The following is a 25565-nucleotide window of genomic DNA, read 5'->3' on the forward strand; positions in this document are numbered from 1 at the left end:
CAACCCGTCACAACGCTTACCCCCTGGCCCAACCTCCAGGCCCACACTCCACATTGCAGGGTAGCGGGCGGGAACAAGAACAGGCAGGCAGGCCACAGGGATAGGACGGCGAGGGGCGGGAGGGGAGGTCATCCCCAACCCGTCACAACGCTTACCCCCTGGCCCAGCCTCCATGCCTACACTCCGCTGAGTTTGTGGCAGACAGTCATGCGGGATACGTAGACAACTTCGGAGCTGGTAAATAAAAAATGCTCTGTGCGGCCATGGGTGAATCGGAGGCATTAAAAGTCGGCCGCCTTTGTCCCCACCAGGGAAGGGGACCTCAGCAGGCCACGGGGCACCAGCCTCCTCCACGGCGCACACGGTATCGTGCCTCTGCTTTTAGACGGGGCAGGGAGCAAACTCAGTTGGAGGTCACCAGACAGGGAGAGAAGCGCTTGGCTCGCAGACAGGTAGCGCCCTCACTGGCGGAGCCCGGTGTGAGTCCAGGGACCACGCCTGAGGCGGAGGAGAGAAGGACCATTTCGCCTGTTTGCAGGGGGCCACCAGGGACCGCCTCAGCGAAAGCCTCTTCCCAGCTCAGGCGCAGGGAGCCATATCGATCGGAGAAGGTAGTGGGGTAAACATGGAGGTCAAGAAGGTCCGATTCCAATAGAAGACAGGTAAGTGAGATAACCTCCTGTAAGTCTGGAACTCTGTGTAGGCGCCAGGGTCCCCTGACCACCAAAGGGGGTGAAACTTTCTGTCAGTCTGGAACTCTTCCTGGGCATAGGAGAACCGGCCAGACTCCCCTGCCTATTGTTCAAAATTTTCGCTCCGAGATAATCTCCTCAAGGGTGCCCCCAGCAGTTATCGTGCACTTTCTGCACGCGCGTCATTTAGGGGGACCGAACCAACAAAGTGTCCGACCTCATGGAAGTGGTGCCTGGACACAGCTAGGCAGATCCGACCTCATTTCTGTCAAAGGCCAGAGCTCATGGGACTTAGAAAATTTTTCGCTCTTTGCCGCCGTGCCCTTCCCGGCCACCAGGGGGCGCCACTAGGGTTGCAGGGTGACCGGGGCAGGCTCCCTTCCCCTGCCTGGCCTGCCCCCCTGAAGTCCCGCAATGAAGGGAGGTCGTGGAGGGCAGATGACGATTGCAGACAGGAAAGGGGGGAAACCGCCTGTCCGTCTGGAACTCTTCCTGGGCATAGGAGAACCAGCCAGAGTCCCCTGCCTGCTTGTGGGACTTTGAACATTTTTCAACCTGAAAAGTGGGGACTTTGAAAATATTTCACCATGTAAAGTGGGGAACTTGGATTATATGCGGCACAATCTCCTCGGGGGTGGCGCCAGAGCTGACAGCACGACCGACCCCATGGACGTTTAGCCTGGACGCAGCAGGGCAGAACCGACCCCGTTTTTGCCTCATACCTGGAGCTCGCTGAAGGCCTGCCTGCCTGCCTGGCCAGCCCAGCTGTGGACCTTGGTGTCCCTAATCATTTTTGCCAACCAGGGGGTGCTCCACTAGAGGTGCAGGGGACACAGGGCAGGCACCCTTCACCTGCCCAACCAGTCCTGGGTGGCTGGGAGCAAGCAGAGGCCCCTGGAGCATTTTATCATTTTCGGCCACTGGGGGGCGCCACTAAGGGTGCAGGGGTCCCAGGGCAGGCACCCTTCCCCTGCCCGCCAAACCCCGGGAGGCTGGGAGCAAGCAGAGGCCCCTGGAGCATTTTATCATTTTCGGCCACCGGGGGGCGCCACTAAGGGTGCAGGGGTCCCAGGGCGGGGTCCCAGGGCAGGCACCCTTCCCCTGCCCGCCAAACCCCGGGAGGCTGGGAGCAAGCAGAGGCCCCTGGAGCATTTTATCATTTTCGGCCACCGGGTAAAGTGGGGAACTTGGATTATATGCGGCACAATCTCCTCGGGGGTGGCGCCAGAGCTGACAGCACGACCGACCCCATGGACGTTTAGCCTGGACGCAGCAGGGCAGAACCGACCCCGTTTTTGACTCATACCTGGAGCTCGCTGAAGGCCTGCCTGGCCAGCCCAGCTGTGGACCTTGGTGTCCCTAATCATTTTTGCCAACCAGGGGGTGCTCCAATAGAGGTGTAGGGGACACAGGGCAGGCACCCTTCACCTGCCCAACCAGTCCTGGGTGGCTGGGAGCAAGCAGAGGCCCCTGGAGCATTTTATCATTTTCGGCCACTGGGGGGCACCACTAAGGGTGCAGGGGTCCCAGGGCAGGCACCCTTCCCCTGCCCGCCAAACCCCGGGAGGCTGGGAGCAAACAGAGGCCCCTGGAGCATTTTATCATTTTCGGCCACTGGGGGGCGCCACTAAGGGTGCAGGGGTCCCAGGGCGGGGTCCCAGGGCAGGCACCCTTCCCCTGCCCGCCAAACCCCGGGAGGCTGGGAGCAAGCAGAGGCCCCTGGAGAATTTTATCATTTTCGGCCACCGGGGGGCGCCACTAAGGGTGCAGGCGTCCCAGGGCAGGCACCCTTCCCCTGCCCGCCAAACCCCGGGAGGCTGGGAGCAAGCAGAGGCCCCTTGAGCATTTTATCATTTTCGGCCACCGGGGGCGCCACTAAGGGTGCAGGCGTCCCAGGGCAGGCACCCTTCCCCTGCCCGCCAAACCCCGGGAGGCTGGGAGCAAGCAGAGGCCCCTGGAGCATTTTATCATTTTCGGCCACCGGGGGGGCGCCACTAAGGGTGCAAGGGTCCCAGGGCAGCCTCCCCATCCTGCCCCCTGAAGTCCCGCAACAAAGGAAGGTCGGGGTGGGCATATAACGATTGCAGACAGGTAAGGGGGAAAACCACCTGTCAGTGTGGAACTCTGGTTGGGCATAGGAGAACCAGCAAGAGTCCCCTGCTTGCTTTTCAAAATTTTTGCTCCTCAACAATCTCCTCGAGGGTGCCACCAGCTATTGTCGTGCACTTTCTGCACGCGCGTCATTTAGGGGGACCAACATGAAAGAGTGTCCGACCTCATGGAAGTGGTGCCTGGACGCGGCAGTGCAGATCCGACCTCATAGCCGACAGGCCTGGAGCTTGTGGGACTTAGAAAATATTTCACCCTGAAAACTGGAGAACTTGGATTATATGCTGCACAATCTCCTCGGGGGTGGCGCCAGAGCTGACAGTGTCCGACCGCATGGACGTTTAGCCTGGACGCAGCAGGGCAGATCCGACCTCATTTCTGTCAAATGCCTGGAGCTTGTGGGACTTTGAACATTTTTCAACCTGAAAAGTGGGGACTTAAAAAATATTTTGCACATTTTAAAATAAAAAAATATAAAAAAAAATACATTCCAGCACATAGCTGGAAGCCCCTCAATTTGCATCCCCTGACAGCCCCCACCTGGGTGACCAACATATCCAAAAATCAGCCAGATCCCTGCAGGGGTTCAGGAATTTCATGGAAGTCATAATTTTAGCGGTAACCGCCAGGCTCCCGTAACCGAAATTAGTTCCATAGAATCGCGGCCAAGTGCCGCTGGATAACAACCGGCAAAACGCAAGGTTTTCATGCCGAAAATAGTTCCAGGGATTTCGCGCCTATGTCCCCCTGAAGTCTTTTCTCGGTTTTGGGCCACGCAGACGCCCGCCAGGGGTCTAGCTTTCGGTTTTACTGCTGTAGGGAGGCAGGGAAGCAGGCAGGCAGGCAGGCAGGCAGGTGGCTAAGTGCCGCTGGACACCGATCGGCAACGTTTTCATGCTGAAACCAGTTCCAGGGATTTTGTGGCCATGTCCCCCTGAAGTCTATTCTCGGTTTTGGGCCATGTGAATGGCTCGGTTCTGCTGCTGTACGCAGGGAGGGAAGGAGGCATGAGGGCAGGCAGACAGGGAAAGCGGGGACTTTGAAGGTGTTTTCTTTTTACCCTTCTGTAACCCCTTAGTGACCAGGCCATTTTTCAATTTTATTACCGTTAACCCCTTAGTGACCAGGCCATTTTTCAATTGTATTACCGTTAAGGACCAGGGCTCTTTTTACATTTCTGCAGTGGTTGTGTTTAGATGTAATTTGCCTCTTACACATTTACTGCACCAATACATATTATATACCATTTTTCTCGCTATTAAATGTTCATTCTAAAGATACCATCATTTTCATCATATCATATAATTTACTAGAATAAAAAAAGCAAAATATGATAAAAAAACAAACAAACAAAAAAACACAGCTGGCCATCATGCACCCATGTCCCAGTTGGAACATGTCTGAAGCCGACCAATGTCATTCACCTCCGTCAAACTGTATGTTTTTGAAAAGTACACACCCTAGGGCATTTCACATGGTGGCATTTGAACACTTTACATGCACTAATTCTACCACCAGTCTCTGTCAAACGTTTTTGTGGTGTTATTTTTCACTCACACATTCTACTTTGTGCATAGATTCTAAGCTCCTGTTAGGTGTTACTGCCAAAGGACACCACAATATGTACTTGGCATCATCTCCCGAGTACAGCGATAACACTCATGCATACGTTTGTCGGGTTCACTGGGGGGGTGCAAAGCGAAATGTCTGATATGCGTTTTTCAAATTTTATATATCTTGTTTGCCTATCTTGCTTTTGAGGGCCTTATCAGATATCCCAATGTATTTTCTTGCCATGAGCGTGCATATATTTGAAAAGTTTACACCCCACAGTAGTTGAAGAACGTGTGTGGAGGTAACTGTTCAATCCTCAATTTTACACACGCACACCGCTTTTTGACTGTGATTTAGGAGAGCCCGCTGTTGGTTATTGCAAGAACACACCCCAGGTTGTTTTCTGCGAGGCCTCCTAAGGACACCCATGCCCCCCCATGCATAGGTCTGCCAGGATTTGGGGAAGGTACGGTTACAATTGAATGACTTGCCATTTGAGTTGAAATTGAGAGTATGTCTTCTGATAGGCCTATCTTTAGCTTGGGGCTTATCACATACCCCAGTTTTATATATCGCCACAAAAGGGTACATACTTGAAACGTAGACACGCACACCGCTTTTTGACTGTGGAACACACCCCGGGTTTATCACGATTCCGGGAACCTAACACGCTAACAGACACACACACACACACACACAGAAAAGGTGCCGTACCGGACCTTAGAGTGGCCGGGCTAAGCACACACAGAATAGTCAGGAGACAAGCCGAGTCATGGGAACCAGAAAACAGAATAACGAGAAACAAGCCGAGGTCAAAGGGTAGGAGAAAGTCACAAAGTCAGTTTAACAAGCCAGAGAGTACGTAACCACAAATCACAAGTTCAGAATCAATACTATACAGCAAAGACCACAACAGGGCAGGGAGGAACAGGAAAGGTGAGTATAAATACCCTAGGTTAAATTCTGATTGGATAACTTCCAATCACATGTGGGAGATATCTAAGCCTCCCACTGTGATTGTGGTACTGTTGCTTTAATGCCGGGTCACTCACGTGACCCCGGCGTTTGCATAAATCAACGACCTTCCAGCGTGCAGCGTTATACATGCTGCCGCTGGGAGGCGTGACGGATGCGAGCGGCGAGCGGCGGAGAGGAGACGCCGCTCGCCGACAGGTAGGAGGAGGGGAGACCGGGTGAGTGCTGCGAGTTGCGAGCAGCCTCCCTACTAGCCGCCCGCGGACCCCTGACAGGGTTGTTTTCTGCGAGGCCTCCTAAGGACACCCATGCCCCCCATGCACGGGGTAAATGTAACAACCCCCCCAAAGAAAAAGACACCAAAAAAAAAAACTGAACGGCAAAAAATAAATAAAAAATGGGCCAGCGTGTGGTATCATTTGAAACAGTCTCCAATGCAGAGTCCAGGCTGCCCAGGGCAATCAGGACAGTAATATACACTGTCTTTTCTCTGCCCCCTCTTAGAACAGACCCTGCATCTTTTTTGGGGATTCTGTTTTGCCGCAGTAGGGGGAATTTTAAAAATAAAATGTGTAGCCCCAACTCTGCTCTCTCCCATCACCGCCCGGGGAGCAGGTGCATCACGGTACAAAATCCCCGAAATGATCTGGAGCTGAAACTGTAAAAATCTCAGTTGCGTCCCGGGGTTTGCTTTTTTGAACAACAAGAAAGCGTTGTGGGTTGCAATCTGCATTAGGTAGATTGCAACCTTTTTGTACCAGGCCCTTGTCTTTCGTATAACTAGGTAGGGCTGCAGCAGCTGATCTGCCAGATCAACCCCACCCATATGACGGTTATAGGCCTTGATGCACACTGGCTTCCTCGTTCTCTCAGCTCTGCCACGTACAGGGACCTCCACAGTCCCCTCAGTGTGGATGGTGGTAAGAAGGTACACATCCTTCTTGTCTCTGTACTTAACTGCCAACAGCTCCTCTTGGCGCAGAGCTGAGGTCTCCCCCCTCCGTAGCCGGGTGCGTGCAAGTTGTCCTGGGAAACCTGTGCTGTTCTTTTTAATTGTGCCGCAAGCTACTGTATCAAAACAGTACAGTAGCTTGAACAAAGGGACACTTGTATAAAAATTGTCAGTATACAAGTGGTACCCTTTGTTCATCAGGGGGAATATCAGGTCCCAGACAATCTTGCCACTGGTTCCCATATGTTCTGGGCAACCTGGAGGGTCAAGGTGGCTATCCTTTCCCTCGTACACCCGGAAGGCCTGAGTATACCCAGTCTCGCTATCACAGAGCTTATACATCTTTACACCATACCTAGAGCGCTTGGAAGGAACATACTGCTTGAATCCCAGCCTTCCCTTATACTTCATCAGGGATTCATCCACGCATATATTCCTTCCAGGTGTATAAGCCTCTGCAAACCTGGCAGCAAAGTGGGTAATCAGGGGGCGGATTTTATACAGCCTGTCAAACTGGGGATGCTCCCTAGGGGGACACAGGCTGTTGTCGCTGAAGTGCATGAAATGCAGAATCATTTCATACCTCTTCCTCAACATACATTGGGAGTAAATGGGGGTAGAGCAGATGGGGCTACTGCTCCAGTAGGAGCGGATGGAGGGCTTCTTTATGATGCCCATCAGCATAGTCAATGCCCAGAATCTTTTAAATTCTGGCACATCGATGGGGGCCCATTGCTGCTTTGCCAAAAAAGAGTCCGGTTTTGTAGCTCGGAATTGATGGGCATATAAATTAGTTTGGGCGACAATGTTCCCCAATACATCATCGCCCAGAAACACCTCCATAAACTGCTGAGGGCTAAATCCTGTGACATCCAAATTAATGCCAGGATTTGCAGTAAAGGATGGGATGTCTGGCCTCTGGTTATGAGGCACTACCCACTCCTCAGCAGTTCTGCCAGCTGGAGCAGCACGTCTCCTTCTGGCAGGGGGACTAGCAGGCACAGATACAACATCACCAGATACATCACTAGCAGTAGACACTGTATCGAGTGATGATGTATCTGAGCACCTGGCAGGGTCAAAATCAGGGTCAGAGTCTGACATAGACGCGTCAGACTCTAGCGCAAGGGTGGCATATGACTGCTCAGCGCGGGTTGTCTTCCGTGACCCGTGTGCCATGATCACAATTGCTTTACTTAGTGACCTGTCACAAAAAAAAATAAAAAATAACCCCTGAAAAAATGAACAGACAGAAAAATAAGTGATGCTGTGCAAGAGCCTGTGATCTGTATAGTGATCACTGGCAGGGCAGGGGTTAATCGTTCTGAAAAGAGCTTTTGGGTCTCAAAAAAATCACAAAAAAATGAACCCCTAAAAAAAAAAAAGGCACAAACAGCAGAAAAGATCTGCTGTGCAAGAGCCAGTGATTATAGTGATCACTGGCAAGACAGGGGTTAATGGCTCTGAAAAGAGCCTTTGGGTCTCAAGATTTTACAAATCCCTACCTATAAATACCTAAATCTCTCTAGCTAAACAACAGATCTCTCTCTCTCTCTCTCTCACACTAAAACACAAGTGAAGAGAGGGAGGCAGATCCACACTAATCAGAGAAATGGGGAACACACTTGGGATGAAATTGCTAATGGGGCAAGCTGTGATTGTATGACTCCAGCCTGCCCCTTATGATGCGGCATGCTAGGGACGCCCCCAGAAGCCCCATGATTCACTGCCTTTCGAAAAAAAAGGGGGGGGGGGGAGTTAATATTGATCATTTTCTTTATTTTATATTTATTTTTTTATATATATTATTTTATATGCACGGAGTGCCAGGACCCCTCAAGGCACTCATCACATGCAGTACATCACTGCTATACTATCAGAGCTTCCAGAGCTCAAAATAGGTGCAGACGTACCAGGTACGTCCAAGGTCATTATGGACTGTTTTCTGCCAGACGTACCTGATACGTCCGCAGTCGGGAAGGGGTTAAACTCCATCATCCCCAGGCACAGGAAACATACATATATATAAGTGGGGACTTTGAAAATCTTTCAACCTGAAAAGTGGGGACTTAGAACTTTTTTTTGCCTGGAAAGGTGGGGACTTTGAAAATCTTTCAACCTGAAAAGTGGGGACTTTGAAAATCTTTCAACCTGAAAAGTGGGGACTTAGAAAATATTTAGCACATTTAAAAATAGAAAAATAAATACATTTCAGCACACAGCAGCCCCTCAAGTTGCATCCCCTGACAGCCCCCACCTGGGTGACCAACATATCCAAAAATCAGCCAGATCCCTGCAGGGGTTCAGGAATTTCATGGAAGTCATAATTTTAGCGGTAACCGCCAGGCTCCCGTAACCAAAATTAGTTCCATAGAATCGCGGCCAAGTGCCGCTGGATAACAACCGGCAAAACGCAAGGTTTTCATGCCGAAAATAGTTCCAGGGATTTCGCGCCTATGTCCCCTGAAGTCTTTTCTCGGTTTTGGGCCACGCAGACGCCCGCCAGGGGTCTAGCTTTCGGTTCTACCGCTGGAGGGAGACAGGGAAGCAGGCAGGCAGGCAGGCAGGCAGGCAGGCAGGCAGTACTGCCTACGTAGGTCTTTGAGCTTACATTCAGCAGCCTCCCCTGCCCTGTGGGACGACCAGGGTTAAGCCCCCTCATTTCACGGCCTGCTCAACCGCCTCCCACCCCTCCCGTTCGGCCACCTCCGTGCCTTAAGCCCCCTCTGGTGACGGTCCCTTCCGCTCGGGCCTTAAGCCCCCTTTGGTGATTGCTCCCCTCCGCTCGGGCCTTAAGCCCCCCGCCCCTGAGACCCTGGAGGCATGGAAGCCTAGTTCACGCACCCAAAGTGCGCAGTGGCGCCCATGTCAGAAGTCGCAGATGACTTATATGTCAAGTTGTCCCTCCAAGGCCCTGCTGCACTAGCTGGCCGCAATGCTGGATGTTTTTTTTTTTTTATTCTTGGCAGTGTCAGCTTCACTCTCCTTCTCACTCTCTTGTGTGTGTGTGTGTGGGGGTGGAGGGGTGGGTTAAGTCCCTGGAGGACACCTCTACTTCCTTCTTGCAACACCCACCTATGCCCAACTCTGTATCTCCTGTCCGTGTGTTGTCTCCACACATGTTGGGTATCTTCCAAGGTGCCAAGTTGTCCAGGGAGGCGATAAAATGTGGAGTGAAAGAGGCCAGAAGACACCCCACGCACCACAGATGGCCCGTCCACCAGGGCCACTCTCCCCATTGCCAGGGAGGGAGCAGGCACAGAGAGCCAGACCACAGGGGTAGGACGGCGGTGGGCGGGAGAGGAGAGCATCCCCAACCCGACACACCGCTTACCCCCTGGTACAACCTCCATGCCTACACTTCCCAGTGCCTGGCGGCAGGGAGGAAGCGTTCAAAGGGCAGCAAGACCACAGAGGTAAGGGCAGTGTGCAGGAGGAGAGAGCTTCTCCAACCCGTCACACCGCTTGCAACAAGGCCCGTCCACCAGGGCCACTCTCCCCATTGTAGGGTGCCAGGGAGGGAGCAGGCACAGACAACCAGACCACAGGGGTAGGACGGCGGTTGGCGGGAGGGGAGAGCATCCACAACCCGTCACACCGCTTACCCCCTGGCCCAACCTCCAGGCCCACACTCCACATTGCAGGGTAGCGGACGGGAACAAGAACAGGCAGGCAGGCCACAGGGATAGGACGGCGAGGGGCGGGAGGGGAGGTCATCCCCAACCCGTCACAACGCTTACCCCCTGGCCCAACCTCCAGGCCCACACTCCACATTGCAGGGTAGCGGGCGGGAACAAGAACAGGCAGGCAGGCCACAGGGATAGGACGGCGAGGGGCGGGAGGGGAGGTCATCCCCAACCCGTCACAACGCTTACCCCCTGGCCCAGCCTCCATGCCTACACTCCGCTGACTTTGTGGCAGACAGTCATGCGGGATACGTAGACAACTTCGGAGCTGGTAAATAAAAAACGCTCTGTGCGGCCATGGGTGAATCGGAGGCATTAAAAGTCGGCCGCCTTTGTCCCCACCAGGGAAGGGGACCTCAGCAGGCCACGGGGCACCAGCCTCCTCCACGGCGCACACGGTATCGTACCTCTGCTTTTAGACGGGGCAGGGAGCAAACTCAGTTGGAGGTCACCAGACAGGGAGAGAAGCGCTTGGCTCGCAGACAGGTAGCGCCCTCACTGGCGGAGCCCGGTGTGAGTCCAGGGACCACGCCTGAGGCGGAGGAGAGAAGGACCATTTCGCCTGTTTGCAGGGGGCCACCAGGGACCGCCTCAGCGAAAGCCTCTTCCCAGCTCAGGCGCAGGGAGCCATATCGATCGGAGAAGGTAGTGGGGTAAACATGGAGGTCAAGAAGGTCCGATTCCAATAGAAGACAGGTAAGTGAGATAACCTCCTGTAAGTCTGGAACTCTGTGTAGGCATCAGAGAACTAGCCAGGGTCCCCTGACCACCAAAGGGGGTGAAACTTTCTGTCAGTCTGGAACTCTTCCTGGGCATAGGAGAACCGGCCAGACTCCCCTGCCTATTGTTCAAAATTTTCGCTCCGAGATAACCTCCTCAAGGGTGCCCCCAGCAGTTATCGTGCACTTTCTGCACGCGCGTCATTTAGGGGGACCTAACCAACAAAGTGTCCGACCTCATGGAAGTGGTGCCTGGACACAGCTAGGCAGATCCGACCTCATTTCTGTCAAAGGCCAGAGCTCATGGGACTTAGAAAATTTTTCGCTCTTTGCCGCCGTGCCCTTTCCGGCCACCAGGGGGCGCCACTAGGGTTGCAGGGTGACCGGGGCAGGCTCCCTTCCCCTGCCTGACCTGCCCCCCTGAAGTCCCGCAATGAAGGGAGGTCGTGGAGGGCAGATGACGATTGCAGACAGGAAAGGGGGGAAACCGCCTGTCCGTCTGGAACTCTTCCTAGGCATAGGAGAACCAGCCAGAGTCCCCTGCCTGCTCGTGGGACTTTGAACTTTTTGCCAACCGGGTGTGATCCACTAGAGGTGCAGGGGACCCAGGGCATGCACCCTTCAACTGCACGACCAATCCTGGGAGGCTGTGAGCGAGCAGAGGCCCCTGGAGCCTTTTTATCATTTTTGTCCACAAGGGGGTGCCACTAGGGGTGCAGGGGTCCCGTGGAAGGCACACTTCCCATGCCCGCACAACCCCGGGAGGCTGGGAGCGAGCACAGGCCCCTGGAGCCTTTTATTGTTTTTGTCAACCGGGGGGCGCCACTAGGGTTGCAGGGTGCCCAGGGCAGGCTCCCTTCCGCTACCCATGAAGTCACACAACGAAGGGAGGTCGGGGAGGGCAGATGACCATTGCAGACAGGTAAGGGGGAAACCGCCTGTCAGTCTGGAACTCTTCCTGGGCATAGGAGAACCGGCCAGACTCCCCTGCCTATTGTTCAAAATTTTCACTCCGAGATAATCTCCTCAAGGGTGCCCCCAGCAGTTATCGTGCACTTTCTGCACGCGCGTCATTTAGGGGGACCGAACCAACAAAGTGTCCGACCTCAAGGAAGTGGTGCCTGGACACAGCTAGGCAGATCCGACCTCATTTCTGTCAAAGGCCAGAGCTCATGGGACTTAGAAAATTTTTCGCTCTTTGCCGCCGTGCCCTTCCCGGCCACCAGGGGGCGCCACTAGGGTTGCAGGGTGACCGGGGCAGGCTCCCTTCCCCTGCCTGGCCTGCCCCCCTGAAGTCCCGCAATGAAGGGAGGTCGTGGAGGGCAGATGACGATTGCAGACAGGAAAGGGGGGAAACCGCCTGTCCGTCTGGAACTCTTCCTGGGCATAGGAGAACCAGCCAGAGTCACCTGCCTGCTTGTGGGACTTTGAACATTTTTCAACCTGAAAAGTGGGGACTTTGAAAATATTTCACCATGTAAAGTGGGGAACTTGGATTATATGCGGCACAATCTCCTCGGGGGTGGCGCCAGAGCTGACAGCACGACCGACCCCATGGACGTTTAGCCAAGACGCAGCAGGGCAGAACCGACCCCGTTTTTGCCTCATACCTGGAGCTCGCTGAAGGCCTGCCTGCCTGCCTGGCCAGCCCAGCTGTGGACCTTGGTGTCCCTAATCATTTTTGCCAACCAGGGGGTGCTCCACTAGAGGTGCAGGGGACACAGGGCAGGCACCCTTCACCTGCCCAACCAGTCCTGGGTGGCTGGGAGCAAGCAGAGGCCCCTGGAGCATTTTATCATTTTCGGCCACTGGGGGGCGCCACTAAGGGTGCAGGGGTCCCAGGGCAGGCACCCTTCCCCTGCCCGCCAAACCCCGGGAGGCTGGGAGCAAGCAGAGGCCCCTGGAGCATTTTATCATTTTCGGCCACCGGGGGGCGCCACTAAGGGTGCAGGGGTCCCAGGGCGGGGTCCCAGGGCAGGCACCCTTCCCCTGCCCGCCAAACCCCGGGAGGCTGGGAGCAAGCAGAGGCCCCTGGAGCATTTTATCATTTTCGGCCACCGGGGGGCGCCACTAAGGGTGCAGGGGTCCCAGGGCAGGCACCCTTCCCCTGCCCGCCAAACCCCGGGAGGCTGGGAGCAAGCAGAGGCCCCTGGAGCATTTTATCATTTTCGGCCACCGGGTAAAGTGGGGAACTTGGATTATATGCGGCACAATCTCCTCGGGGGTGGCGCCAGAGCTGACAGCACGACCGACCCCATGGACGTTTAGCCTGGACGCAGCAGGGCAGAACCGACCCCGTTTTTGCCTCATACCTGGAGCTCGGTGAAGGCCTGCCTGCCTGCCTTGCCAGCCCAGCTGTGGACCTTGGTGTCCCTAATCATTTTTGCCAACCAGGGGGTGCTCCAATAGAGGTGCAGGGGACACAGGGCAGGCACCCTTCACCTGCCCAACCAGTCCTGGGTGGCTGGGAGCAAGCAGAGGCCCCTGGAGCATTTTATCATTTTCGGCCACTGGGGGGCGCCACTAAGGGTGCAGGGGTCCCAGGGCAGGCACCCTTCCCCTTCCCGCCAAACCCCGGGAGGCTGGGAGCAAGCAGAGGCCCCTGGAGCATTTTATCATTTTCGGCCACCGGGGGGCGCCACTAAGGGTGCAGGGGTCCCAGGGCGGGGTCCCAGGGCAGGCACCCTTCCCCTGCCCGCCAAACCCCGGGAGGCTGGGAGCAAGCAGAGGCCCCTGGAGCATTTTATCATTTTCGGCCACCGGGGGGCGCCACTAAGGGTGCAGGCGTCCCAGGGCAGGCACCCTTCCCCTGCCCGCCAAACCCCGGGAGGCTGGGAGCAAGCAGAGGCCCCTGGAGCATTTTATCATTTTCGGCCACCGGGGGCGCCACTAAGGGTGCAGGCGTCCCAGGGCAGGCACCCTTCCCCTGCCCGCCAAACCCCGGGAGGCTGGGAGCAAGCAGAGGCCCCTGGAGCATTTTATCATTTTCGGCCACCGGGGGGCGCCACTAAGGGTGCAAGGGTCCCAGGGCAGCCTCCCCATCCTGCCCCCTGAAGTCCCGCAACAAAGGAAGGTCGGGGTGGGCATATAACGATTGCAGACAGGTAAGGGGGAAAACCACCTGTCAGTGTGGAACTCTGGTTGGGCATAGGAGAACCAGCAAGAGTCCCCTGCTTGCTTTTCAAAATTTTTGCTCCTCAACAATCTCCTCGAGGGTGCCACCAGCTATTGTCGTGCACTTTCTAGCCTGGACGCAGCAGGGCAGATCCGACCTCATTTCTGTCAAATGCCTGGAGCTTGTGGGACTTTGAACATTTTTCAACCTGAAAAGTGGGGACTTAGAAAATATATTGCACATTTTAAAATAAAAAAATATAAAAATAAATACATTCCAGCACATAGAAGCCCCTCAATTTGCATCCCCTGACAGCCCCCACCTGGGTGACCAACATATCCAAAAATCAGCCAGATCCCTGCAGGGGTTCAGGAATTTCATGGAAGTCATAATTTTAGCGGTAACCGCCAGGCTCCCGTAACCAAAATTAGTTCCATAGAATCGCGGCCAAGTGCCGCTGGATAACAACCGGCAAAACGCAAGGTTTTCATGCCGAAAATAGTTCCAGGGATTTCGCGCCTATGTCCCCTGAAGTCTTTTCTCGGTTTTGGGCCACGCAGACGCCCGCCAGGGGTCTAGCTTTCGGTTCTACCGCTGGAGGGAGACAGGGAAGCAGGCAGGCAGGCAGGCAGGCAGGCAGTACTGCCTACGTAGGTCTTTGAGCTTACATTCAGCAGCCTCCCCTGCCCTGTGGGACGACCAGGGTTAAGCCCCCTCATTTCACGGCCTGCTCAACCGCCTCCCACCCCTCCCGTTCGGCCACCTCCGTGCCTTAAGCCCCCTCTGGTGACGGTCCCTTCCGCTCGGGCCTTAAGCCCCCTTTGGTGATTGCTCCCCTCCGCTCGGGCCTTAAGCCCCCCGCCCCTGAGACCCTGGAGGCATGGAAGCCTAGTTCACGCACCCAAAGTGCGCAGTGGCGCCCATGTCAGAAGTCGCAGATGACTTATATGTCAAGTTGTCCCTCCAAGGCCCTGCTGCACTAGCTGGCCGCAATGCTGGATGTTTTTTTTTTTTTATTCTTGGCAGTGTCAGCTTCACTCTCCTTCTCACTCTCTTGTGTGTGTGTGTGTGGGGGTGGAGGGGTGGGTTAAGTCCCTGGAGGACACCTCTACTTCCTTCTTGCAACACCCACCTATGCCCAACTCTGTATCTCCTGTCCGTGTGTTGTCTCCACACATGTTGGGTATCTTCCAAGGTGCCAAGTTGTCCAGGGAGGCGATAAAATGTGGAGTGAAAGAGGCCAGAAGACACCCCACGCACCACAGATGGCCCGTCCACCAGGGCCACTCTCCCCATTGCCAGGGAGGGAGCAGGCACAGAGAGCCAGACCACAGGGGTAGGACGGCGGTGGGCGGGAGAGGAGAGCATCCCCAACCCGACACACCGCTTACCCCCTGGTACAACCTCCATGCCTACACTTCCCAGTGCCTGGCGGCAGGGAGGAAGCGTTCAAAGGGCAGCAAGACCACAGAGGTAAGGGCAGTGTGCAGGAGGAGAGAGCTTCTCCAACCCGTCACACCGCTTGCAACAAGGCCCGTCCACCAGGGCCACTCTCCCCATTGTAGGGTGTCAGGGAGGGAGCAGGCACAGACAACCAGACCACAGGGGTAGGACGGCGGTTGGCGGGAGGGGAGAGCATCCACAACCCGTCACACCGCTTACCCCCTGGCCCAACCTCCAGGCCCACACTCCACATTGCAGGGTAGCGGACGGGAACAAGAACAGGCAGGCAGGCCACAGGGATAGGACGGCGAGGGGCGGGAGGGGAGGTCATCCCCAACCCGTCACAACGCTTACCCCCTGGCCCAACCTCCAGGCCCACACTCCACATTGCAGGGTAGCGGGCGGGAACAAGAACAGGCAGGCAGGCCACAGGGATAGGACGGCGAGGGGCGGGAGGGGAGGTCATCCCCAACCCGTCACAACGCTTACCCTCTGGCCCAGCCTCCATGCCTACACTCCGCTGACTTTGTGGCAGACAGTCATGCGGGATACGTAGACAACTTCGGAGCTGGTAAATAAAAAACGCTCTGTGCGGCCATGGGTGAATCGGAGGCATTAAAAGTCGGCCGCCTTTGTCCCCACCAGGGAAGGGGACCTCAGCAGGCCACGGGGCACCAGCCTCCTCCACGGCGCACACGGTATCATACCTCTGCTTTTAGACGGGGCAGGGAGCAAACTCAGTTGGAGGTCACCAGACAGGGAGAGAAGCGCTTGGCTCGCAGACAGGTAGCGCCCTCACTGGCGGAGCCCGGTGTGAGTCCAGGGACCACGCCTGAGGCGGAGGAGAGAAGGACCATTTCGCCTGTTTGCAGGGGGCCACCAGGGACCGCCTCAGCGAAAGCCTCTTCCCAGCTCAGGCGCAGGGAGCCATATCGATCGGAGAAGGTAGTGGGGTAAACATGGAGGTCAAGAAGGTCCGATTCCAATAGAAGACAGGTAAGTGAGATAACCTCCTGTAAGTCTGGAACTCTGTGTAGGCATCAGAGAACTAGCCAGGGTCCCCTGACCACCAAAGGGGGTGAAACTTTCTGTCAGTCTGGAACTCTTCCTGGGCATAGGAGAACCGGCCAGACTCCCCTGCCTATTGTTCAAAATTTTCGCTCCGAGATAACCTCCTCAAGGGTGCCCCCAGCAGTTATCGTGCACTTTCTGCACGCGCGTCATTTAGGGGGACCGAACCAACAAAGTGTCCGACCTCATGGAAGTGGTGCCTGGACACAGCTAGGCAGATCCGACCTCATTTCTGTCAAAGGCCAGAGCTCATGGGACTTAGAAAATTTTTCGCTCTTTGCCGCCGTGCCCTTCCCGGCCACCAGGGGGCGCCACTAGGGTTGCAGGGTGACCGGGGCAGGCTCCCTTCCCCTGCCTGACCTGCCCCCCTGAAGTCCCGCAATGAAGGGAGGTCGTGGAGGGCAGATGACGATTGCAGACAGGAAAGGGGGGAAACCGCCTGTCCGTCTGGAACTCTTCCTGGGCATAGGAGAACCAGCCAGAGTCCCCTGCCTGCTCGTGGGACTTTGAACTTTTTGCCAACCGGGTGTGATCCACTAGAGGTGCAGGGGACCCAGGGCATGCACCCTTCAACTGCACGACCAATCCTGGGAGGCTGTGACCGAGCAGAGGCCCCTGGAGCCTTTTTATCATTTTTGTCCACAAGGGGGTGCCACTAGGGGTGCAGGGGTCCCGTGGAAGGCACACTTCCCATGCCCGCACAACCCCGGGAGGCTGGGAGCGAGCACAGGCCCCTGGAGCCTTTTATTGTTTTTGTCAACCGGGGGGCGCCACTAGGGTTGCAGGGTGCCCAGGGCAGGCTCCCTTCCGCTACCCATGAAGTCACACAACGAAGGGAGGTCGGGGAGGGCAGATGACCATTGCAGACAGGTAAGGGGGAAACCGCCTGTCAGTCTGGAACTCTTCCTGGGCATAGGAGAACCGGCCAGACTCCCCTGCCTATTGTTCAAAATTTTCGCTCCGAGATAATCTCCTCAAGGGTGCCCCCAGCAGTTATCGTGCACTTTCTGCACGCGCGTCATTTAGGGGGACCGAACCAACAAAGTGTCCGACCTCAAGGAAGTGGTGCCTGGACACAGCTAGGCAGATCCGACCTCATTTCTGTCAAAGGCCAGAGCTCATGGGACTTAGAAAATTTTTCGCTCTTTGCCGCCGTGCCCTTCCCGGCCACCAGGGGGCGCCACTAGGGTTGCAGGGTGACCGGGGCAGGCTCCCTTCCCCTGCCTGGCCTGCCCCCCTGAAGTCCCGCAATGAAGGGAGGTCGTGGAGGGCAGATGACGATTGCAGACAGGAAAGGGGGGAAACCGCCTGTCCGTCTGGAACTCTTCCTGGGCATAGGAGAACCAGCCAGAGTCCCCTGCCTGCTTGTGGGACTTTGAACATTTTTCAACCTGAAAAGTGGGGACTTTGAAAATATTTCACCATGTAAAGTGGGGAACTTGGATTATATGCGGCACAATCTCCTCGGGGGTGGCGCCAGAGCTGACAGCACGACCGACCCCATGGACGTTTAGCCTGGACGCAGCAGGGCAGAACCGACCCCGTTTTTGCCTCATACCTGGAGCTCGCTGAAGGCCTGCCTGCCTGCCTGGCCAGCCCAGCTGTGGACCTTGGTGTCCCTAATCATTTTTGCCAACCAGGGGGTGCTCCACTAGAGGTGCAGGGGACACAGGGCAGGCACCCTTCACCTGCCCAACCAGTCCTGGGTGGCTGGGAGCAAGCAGAGGCCCCTGGAGCATTTTATCATTTTCGGCCACTGGGGGGCGCCACTAAGGGTGCAGGGGTCCCAGGGCAGGCACCCTTCCCCTGCCCGCCAAACCCCGGGAGGCTGGGAGCAAGCAGAGGCCCCTGGAGCATTTTATCATTTTCGGCCACCGGGGGGCGCCACTAAGGGTGCAGGGGTCCCAGGGCGGGGTCCCAGGGCAGGCACCCTTCCCCTGCCCGCCAAACCCCGGGAGGCTGGGAGCAAGCAGAGGCCCCTGGAGCATTTTATCATTTTCGGCCACCGGGTAAAGTGGGGAACTTGGATTATATGCGGCACAATCTCCTCGGGGGTGGCGCCAGAGCTGACAGCACGACCGACCCCATGGACGTTTAGCCTGGACGCAGCAGGGCAGAACCGACCCCGTTTTTGCCTCATACCTGGAGCTCGCTGAAGGCCTGCCTGCCTGCCTGGCCAGCCCAGCTGTGGACCTTGGTGTCCCTAATCATTTTTGCCAACCAGGGGGTGCTCCAATAGAGGTGCAGGGGACACAGGGCAGGCACCCTTCACCTGCCCAACCAGTCCTGGGTGGCTGGGAGCAAGCAGAGGCCCCTGGAGCATTTTATCATTTTCGGCCACTGGGGGGCGCCACTAAGGGTGCAGGGGTCCCAGGGCAGGCACCCTTCCCCTTCCCGCCAAACCCCGGGAGGCTGGGAGCAAGCAGAGGCCCCTGGAGCATTTTATCATTTTCGGCCACCGGGGGGCGCCACTAAGGGTGCAGGGGTCCCAGGGCAGGCACCCTTCCCCTGCCCGCCAAACCCCGGGAGGCTGGGAGCAAGCAGAGGCCCCTGGAGCATTTTATCATTTTCGGCCACCGGGGGGCGCCACTAAGGGTGCAGGGGTCCCAGGGCAGGCACCCTTCCCCTGCCCGCCAAACCCCGGGAGGCTGGGAGCAAGCAGAGGCCCCTGGAGCATTTTATCATTTTCGGCCACCGGGTAAAGTGGGGAACTTGGATTATATGCGGCACAATCTCCTCGGGGGTGGCGCCAGAGCTGACAGCACGACCGACCCCATGGACGTTTAGCCTGGACGCAGCAGGGCAGAACCGACCCCGTTTTTGCCTCATACCTGGAGCTCGCTGAAGGCCTGCCTGCCTGCCTGGCCAGCCCAGCTGTGGACCTTGGTGTCCCTAATCATTTTTGCCAACCAGGGGGTGCTCCACTAGAGGTGCAGGGGACACAGGGCAGGCACCCTTCACCTGCCCAACCAGTCCTGGGTGGCTGGGAGCAAGCAGAGGCCCCTGGAGCATTTTATCATTTTCGGCCACTGGGGGGCGCCACTAAGGGTGCAGGGGTCCCAGGGCAGGCACCCTTCCCCTGCCCGCCAAACCCCGGGAGGCTGGGAGCAAGCAGAGGCCCCTGGAGCATTTTATCATTTTCGGCCACCGGGGGGCGCCACTAAGGGTGCAGGGGTCCCAGGGCGGGGTCCCAGGGCAGGCACCCTTCCCCTGCCCGCCAAACCCCGGGAGGCTGGGAGCAAGCAGAGGCCCCTGGAGCATTTTATCATTTTCGGCCACCGGGGGGCGCCACTAAGGGTGCAGGGGTCCCAGGGCAGGCACCCTTCCCCTGCCCGCCAAACCCCGGGAGGCTGGGAGCAAGCAGAGGCCCCTGGAGCATTTTATCATTTTCGGCCACCGGGGGGCGCCACTAAGGGTGCAAGGGTCCCAGGGCAGACTCCCCATCCTGCCCCCTGAAGTCCCGCAACAAAGGAAGGTCGGGGTGGGCATATAACGATTGCAGACAGGTAAGGGGGAAAACCACCTGTCAGTGTGGAACTCTGGTTGGGCATAGGAGAACCAGCAAGAGTCCCCTGCTTGCTTTTCAAAATTTTTGCTCCTCAACAATCTCCTCGAGGGTGCCACCAGCTATTGTCGTGCACTTTCTGCACGCGCGTCATTTAGGGGGACCAACATGAAAGAGTGTCCGACCTCATGGAAGTGGTGCCTGGACGCGGCAGGGCAGATCCGACCTCATAGCCGACAGGCCTGGAGCTTGTGGAAAATATTTCACCCTGAAAACTGGAGAACTTGGATTATATGCTGCACAATCTCCTCGGGGGTGGCGCCAGAGCTGACAGTGTCCGACCGCATGGACGTTTAGCCTGGACGCAGCAAATCCGACCTCATTTCTGTCAAATGCCTGGAGCTTGTGGGACTTTGAACATTTTTCAACCTGAAAAGTGGGGACTTAGAAAATATTTTGCACATTTTAAAATAAAAAAATATTAAAAAAAATACATTCCAGCACATAGAAGCCCCTCAATTTGCATCCCCTGACAGCCCCCACCTGGGTGACCAACATATCCAAAAATCAGCCAGATCCCTGCAGGGGTTCAGGAATTTCATGGAAGTCATAATTTTAGCGGTAACCGCCAGGCTCCCGTAACCGAAATTAGTTCCATAGAATCGCGGCCAAGTGCCGCTGGATAACAACCAGCAAAACGCAAGGTTTTCATGCCGAAAATAGTTCCAGGGATTTCGCGCCTATGTCCCCCTGAAGTCTTTTCTCGGTTTTGGGCCACGCAGACGCCCGCCAGGGGTCTAGCTTTCGGTTTTACTGCTGTAGGGAGGCAGGGAAGCAGGCATGATACCGGAGAAACTGACGGAAGCCAAGCACAGAGAGATGGACACAGGTTTCTTCAGGAAGGAAGAGATTCTTTATTGGATCACCGATCGGGACTCAGAGGGACTAACGTCACCAAAATACAGCAAGTTCTGAGCCCCGGACAATAGTGCAGGCTCCTTATATAGGCACATAACTCCTCCCATATTAAGCTCCACCCGCACATTCTCTTAACCAATCAACACAAATAAGAATTAACTTCCTGTTTGACCGCATGGCTTGTCCAGCACAATGGAGGAGGGGGAATACTATATCCTGTATTCTTGCACATGCTCCGTACACTACTGATCGTATCTTGCCTCGTGCAACCAACTGATCGATACGTCAGCATATGCACGTACACATGCCACGTGGTAATCTCGGCCTACTAAATTTATTTTTACCGAGATTCCACCACATTCCCCCCTTTGATGCCTCTTGATATTTTACAATTACTTGAGGCATCACTTAACCTTGGTTTGCATACACCGCAAGTTACCTTGAACCAGACCAGACTTATCATATGATGTGAATCTTTTAACACTCATCTTCCTGCATTGGTTCTCCCTGATCTAAAGCCTTATACTTATAAATCGCCATTATCTGTGCAGCGGCCTTCCTCTCTGCTATATTTCCTATCAGGCTTTGCACAGACCTAACTACTAAGGGTATAAGACACGGCAGGAGTAGACACAACATTAAAATCAGTAGGACTCCACCTACCACTGCCTTAAGCCCTCCAAACCACTCATACCAGCTACCAAACCAACTACTTGGATTATACCCTTTCCATACCTGAGTAGGCACATGCGCTAGTTTAACCATATGGCTAGTAAGCTCAGCTATTGCTTGCCCTTCGTCATCTATTTGAAGACAGCAATTGCTCAGGTTAAACTTCCCACATACACCTCCCTCTACTGCCAAAAGGTAGTCCAAGGCTAATCTATTTTGGTAGACTGCTGTCCTCATCCTGGTGTTATGCTTCGCTAGAAGATTGAGCGCTTGTGATGTCTCGTTGGTGATAATCTCAACCACCGCCTGTAATCTTATAATACGGTTGAGCATATAAATAGGGGTTCTGTAACCAAAGGTACCATCCTCAGCCCACGTGGCTGGCCCATAATAATCTATGATGCGCTGGGGAGGCCATTCATTATCTTCCCAGGTACCTATCTCTATGGGTCCCCTTTTCTTCCTATGATTCACATCATACACTTTAACACCTAAAGTCTCACCTGTTTCAATCGGTAACAAGAAGAAGGATGGTTTGAGCATACCCAACACACATGCCCCTTCCCAGTCCTGTGGCAACTCCGAATAGGCTTTCTTACCACAGATCCAGTACAAATTTGCTGGGGCTCTCCAGGTAGATGCGATGGATAAATCAAACCACACATCCTTTAAATTGGCGTATCTAGCAAACGGGTTAGATGGTTCTGAGACATTTGAAGCCGACCACCAAGTTGTATTCTTTGTATCATCATCATAAGCTTTTTGCCCTAGACAAGTTAATTCTCCTACAGAAGTATTATACATTATTCCTCTCCTTGCTATGCAAACATAACCTATGATGGAGGTCTTTAATCTCCACTCAGATTTACCTCTAACACTCATATGATAATCGGCTTGTGTAGATATTAATTGGTCAACTGCCTCAGAACCGGACATTACCTCCTTTGCTTCCCAAGGCCATTGGTCTCCCATGTTAGTACCTCCACACACATAGCAGTTGGTAACATTAAGACTACCGGCAATACTTTCGGCTAAATCGATGAACAGGTTTTTAGCATTATGGGGGATCTTATTATCTATACTCATCTCTTCATAAAAGGAATGGTATACTTGATGAGTTTGGGAGGATACCGTATCAGTCTCTATCCCTATAAACAATAATGTCCCAGGATCTAAACCCGTCCCGTATATCTGAAACCCAAATAAATTGCCATATTTGTCTAAGAACTTATCGGGGTTATTTATAAGTATATGGATGGGATTACATTCCATAGACTTACAATATGGGCTAGTCGGCAACTTAGTCACTATCATGTCTTTGTCTACTGTCTGTCCCCAAGTCGCCCACCCCACACAAGACCAATATGGGCAAAAGTTATAGTCTTTATTTGGGCATCTAGGACTCACATATTTATTTTTACTACTGGGACAAATATATTTATCATTAGACCCATACGTCCTCTCCCATCTAAGATCCCCACATACATTCCACGGCTTTCTACCACTCGATATCGCTTTACACGCATCAAATAGCAGAACACCCGAAGAATGTACGGATTCTAACACCGTCTTATTAATTAGGGTCCCCTGAGGATCTCCATTCCTGAGAGTCAACCAAATTGTACGAGGTTGATACTCCGGACTGAAGCACTTAGGTTCTCCTACTCCTAAATGGCACACACTATAGTCTATATTTAAGTATCTACATCTCGATACATCTCCTTTACACTCGTATTGTGAATGCCAGATTAGGGTTTGGGAAATATTGTTACCTGTTCTCGTAGTCTTAATGCATACCTCACAGCTAGGAGTGTCGGTACCTCTACCTTCCTGAATATAAAAACACATATAAATAAACACTATCAAAAGCACATCTTTCGCCGTCATCCTCAGTCTTCGTCCGTGCGAAGGCGCCTCAGCTTCCAGGATGTGAGGGCTGCAGGGAATGGAGTTCTGCTCGTCTTCACAGGTGTCCCTTCGAGACTTTCCTGGCTTATATACTATGTGTTGGTAAGCGGACAGGCTTTATTATGGCCTTCTCACTCACGCACCAAATCCCAAAGATAATAAAATTTGTAATCCACAATAGTTCCTCGTTACTCCGACTGAGTAGTGCGTTTTAACCGGATCTTGCAGGGATTCTCTGGATCTGCTGTAACTTGCCAAGAATCGACTGCTGCTGGCTTAACCCTGGAGTGATGTATCCACGGAGTCACTTCGGCTACTTTTATCGCTGTAGGGGTAGACAAAAGAACAACATAAGGACCTCTCCACTTGGGCCCTAACGGTACATTATTCCACTCTTTAATCCACACTTGATCTCCTGGATGATAACTATGAACAGCGGGATAAATATTCACAGGTAATCTATCTTGTACCCATTTCTGTACCTCCTCCATAGTCTTACCCAACTCTACAACCTGCTGCCGGGTAATTCCTTCTCCCAACTGACTCAAATCCCCCCTTAAGTTACCAAGTACGGGAGGTGGTCGCCCATACATAATTTCAAAAGGAGAGAGGCCCATCCTTCTGGTAGGGGTACTGCGGATTCGCAATAGAGCTATGGGTAAGAGAACGTTCCACTTAAGTTGGGTTTCCTGACACATTTTAGCCAACTGGTTCTTTATAGTTCTATTCATTCTCTCTACCTTACCAGAACTCTGGGGTCTATATGCAGTATGAAGCCTCCACTTTATACCAAGCATATGAGTCAGTTGTTGTAGGCACTGATGAACAAAAGCTGGACCATTGTCCGATCCTATAGAACAGGGTAGTCCATATCGGGGTATTATTTCTCGTAGCAGGAATCTCACAACTTCTCCTGCTTTCTCTGTACGAGTAGGACATGCTTCTACCCAGCCTGAATAGGTGCACACAATTACCAGCAGGTAACGATGTCCACCCGATTTAGGCATCACTGTAAAGTCTATTTGTAGATCGGACATGGGGAGTCCCCCCATAAACTGGACTCCTGGTGGCTTTACTGGTCCTTGTCTTGCATTATTTTTAGCACACGTTACACATCTTCGTACAATGGCCTGAGTCAAGTTGGACAATCTTGGTATGTAGAAATGTTTTCTGAGAGATTCTTCAGTACTGTCTCTCCCAGAATGTGTCCCGTTGTGATAATTTTGGACAATTTCTACCGCTAGTGATGCTGGTATGACTATTCTTCCATCTTCTAGCTGATACCACTTGTTCTCCAAATACTTTCCCGGTTCAGTCTTTAACCACTCCTCTTCTTGAGCTGTATAAACTGGAGTCCATTGGGACAGTGGAGTTGGTATAAGAGCAGCTATATGCCCCACATACTCCTGTCTTCCTGATTCAGCAGCACGCTTAGCTGCACTATCTGCCATCCGATTTCCCTTGGTTACATCACCATCTCCTCTCAGATGCGCTCGACAATGTATGATACCGACTTCTTTCGGCTCCCACACTGCTTCCAATAGTTGTAGGATTTCAGCTGCGTATTTAATTTCTTTTCCTTCTGAATTCAGTAGTCCTCTTTCTTTATACAAAGCTCCGTGGGCATGAGTGGTTAAAAACGCATATTTGGAGTCCGTATAGATGTTTACTCTTAAACCTTCAGCCAATTGTAACGCTCGTGTTAGTGCTATTAATTCTGCCTTTTGTGCTGATGTTCCTTTCGCCAGTGGCCGAGCTTCTATCACCTTGTCTATTGTTGTTACTGCATAGCGGATCCCTTCTTTCACATAACTACTGCCGTCGGTGTAATATTGAACATCGGGGTTCTGGATGGGAAAATCACGAAGATCTGGTCTACTTGAGAATACTTCATCCATTACTTCCAAACAATCATGTTGACTTTCAGTAGGTTGTGGCAAAAGGGTAGCTGGATTTAAGGTGTTTACAGTCTCTAAATGCACTCTTGGGTTTTCACACAACATTGCTTGATACTTGGTCATACGGCTGTTACTAAACCAATGATTTCCTTTGTAATCCAACAACGTCTGTACTGCATGTGGGACTCGTACATAAAGTTCTTGACCCAGAGTGAGTTTATCGGCTTCAGCTACTAGCAGGGCGGCTGCAGCTACGGCTCTTAGACAAGGTGGAAGTCCGCTGGCCACTGCATCCAATTGCTTAGACATGTAGGCAACAGGTCTTTGCCATGATCCCAAGTACTGTGT

This window comes from Pelobates fuscus, chromosome 7 (assembly GCF_036172605.1).
Source record: "Pelobates fuscus isolate aPelFus1 chromosome 7, aPelFus1.pri, whole genome shotgun sequence".
NCBI lineage: Eukaryota > Metazoa > Chordata > Amphibia > Anura > Pelobatidae > Pelobates > Pelobates fuscus.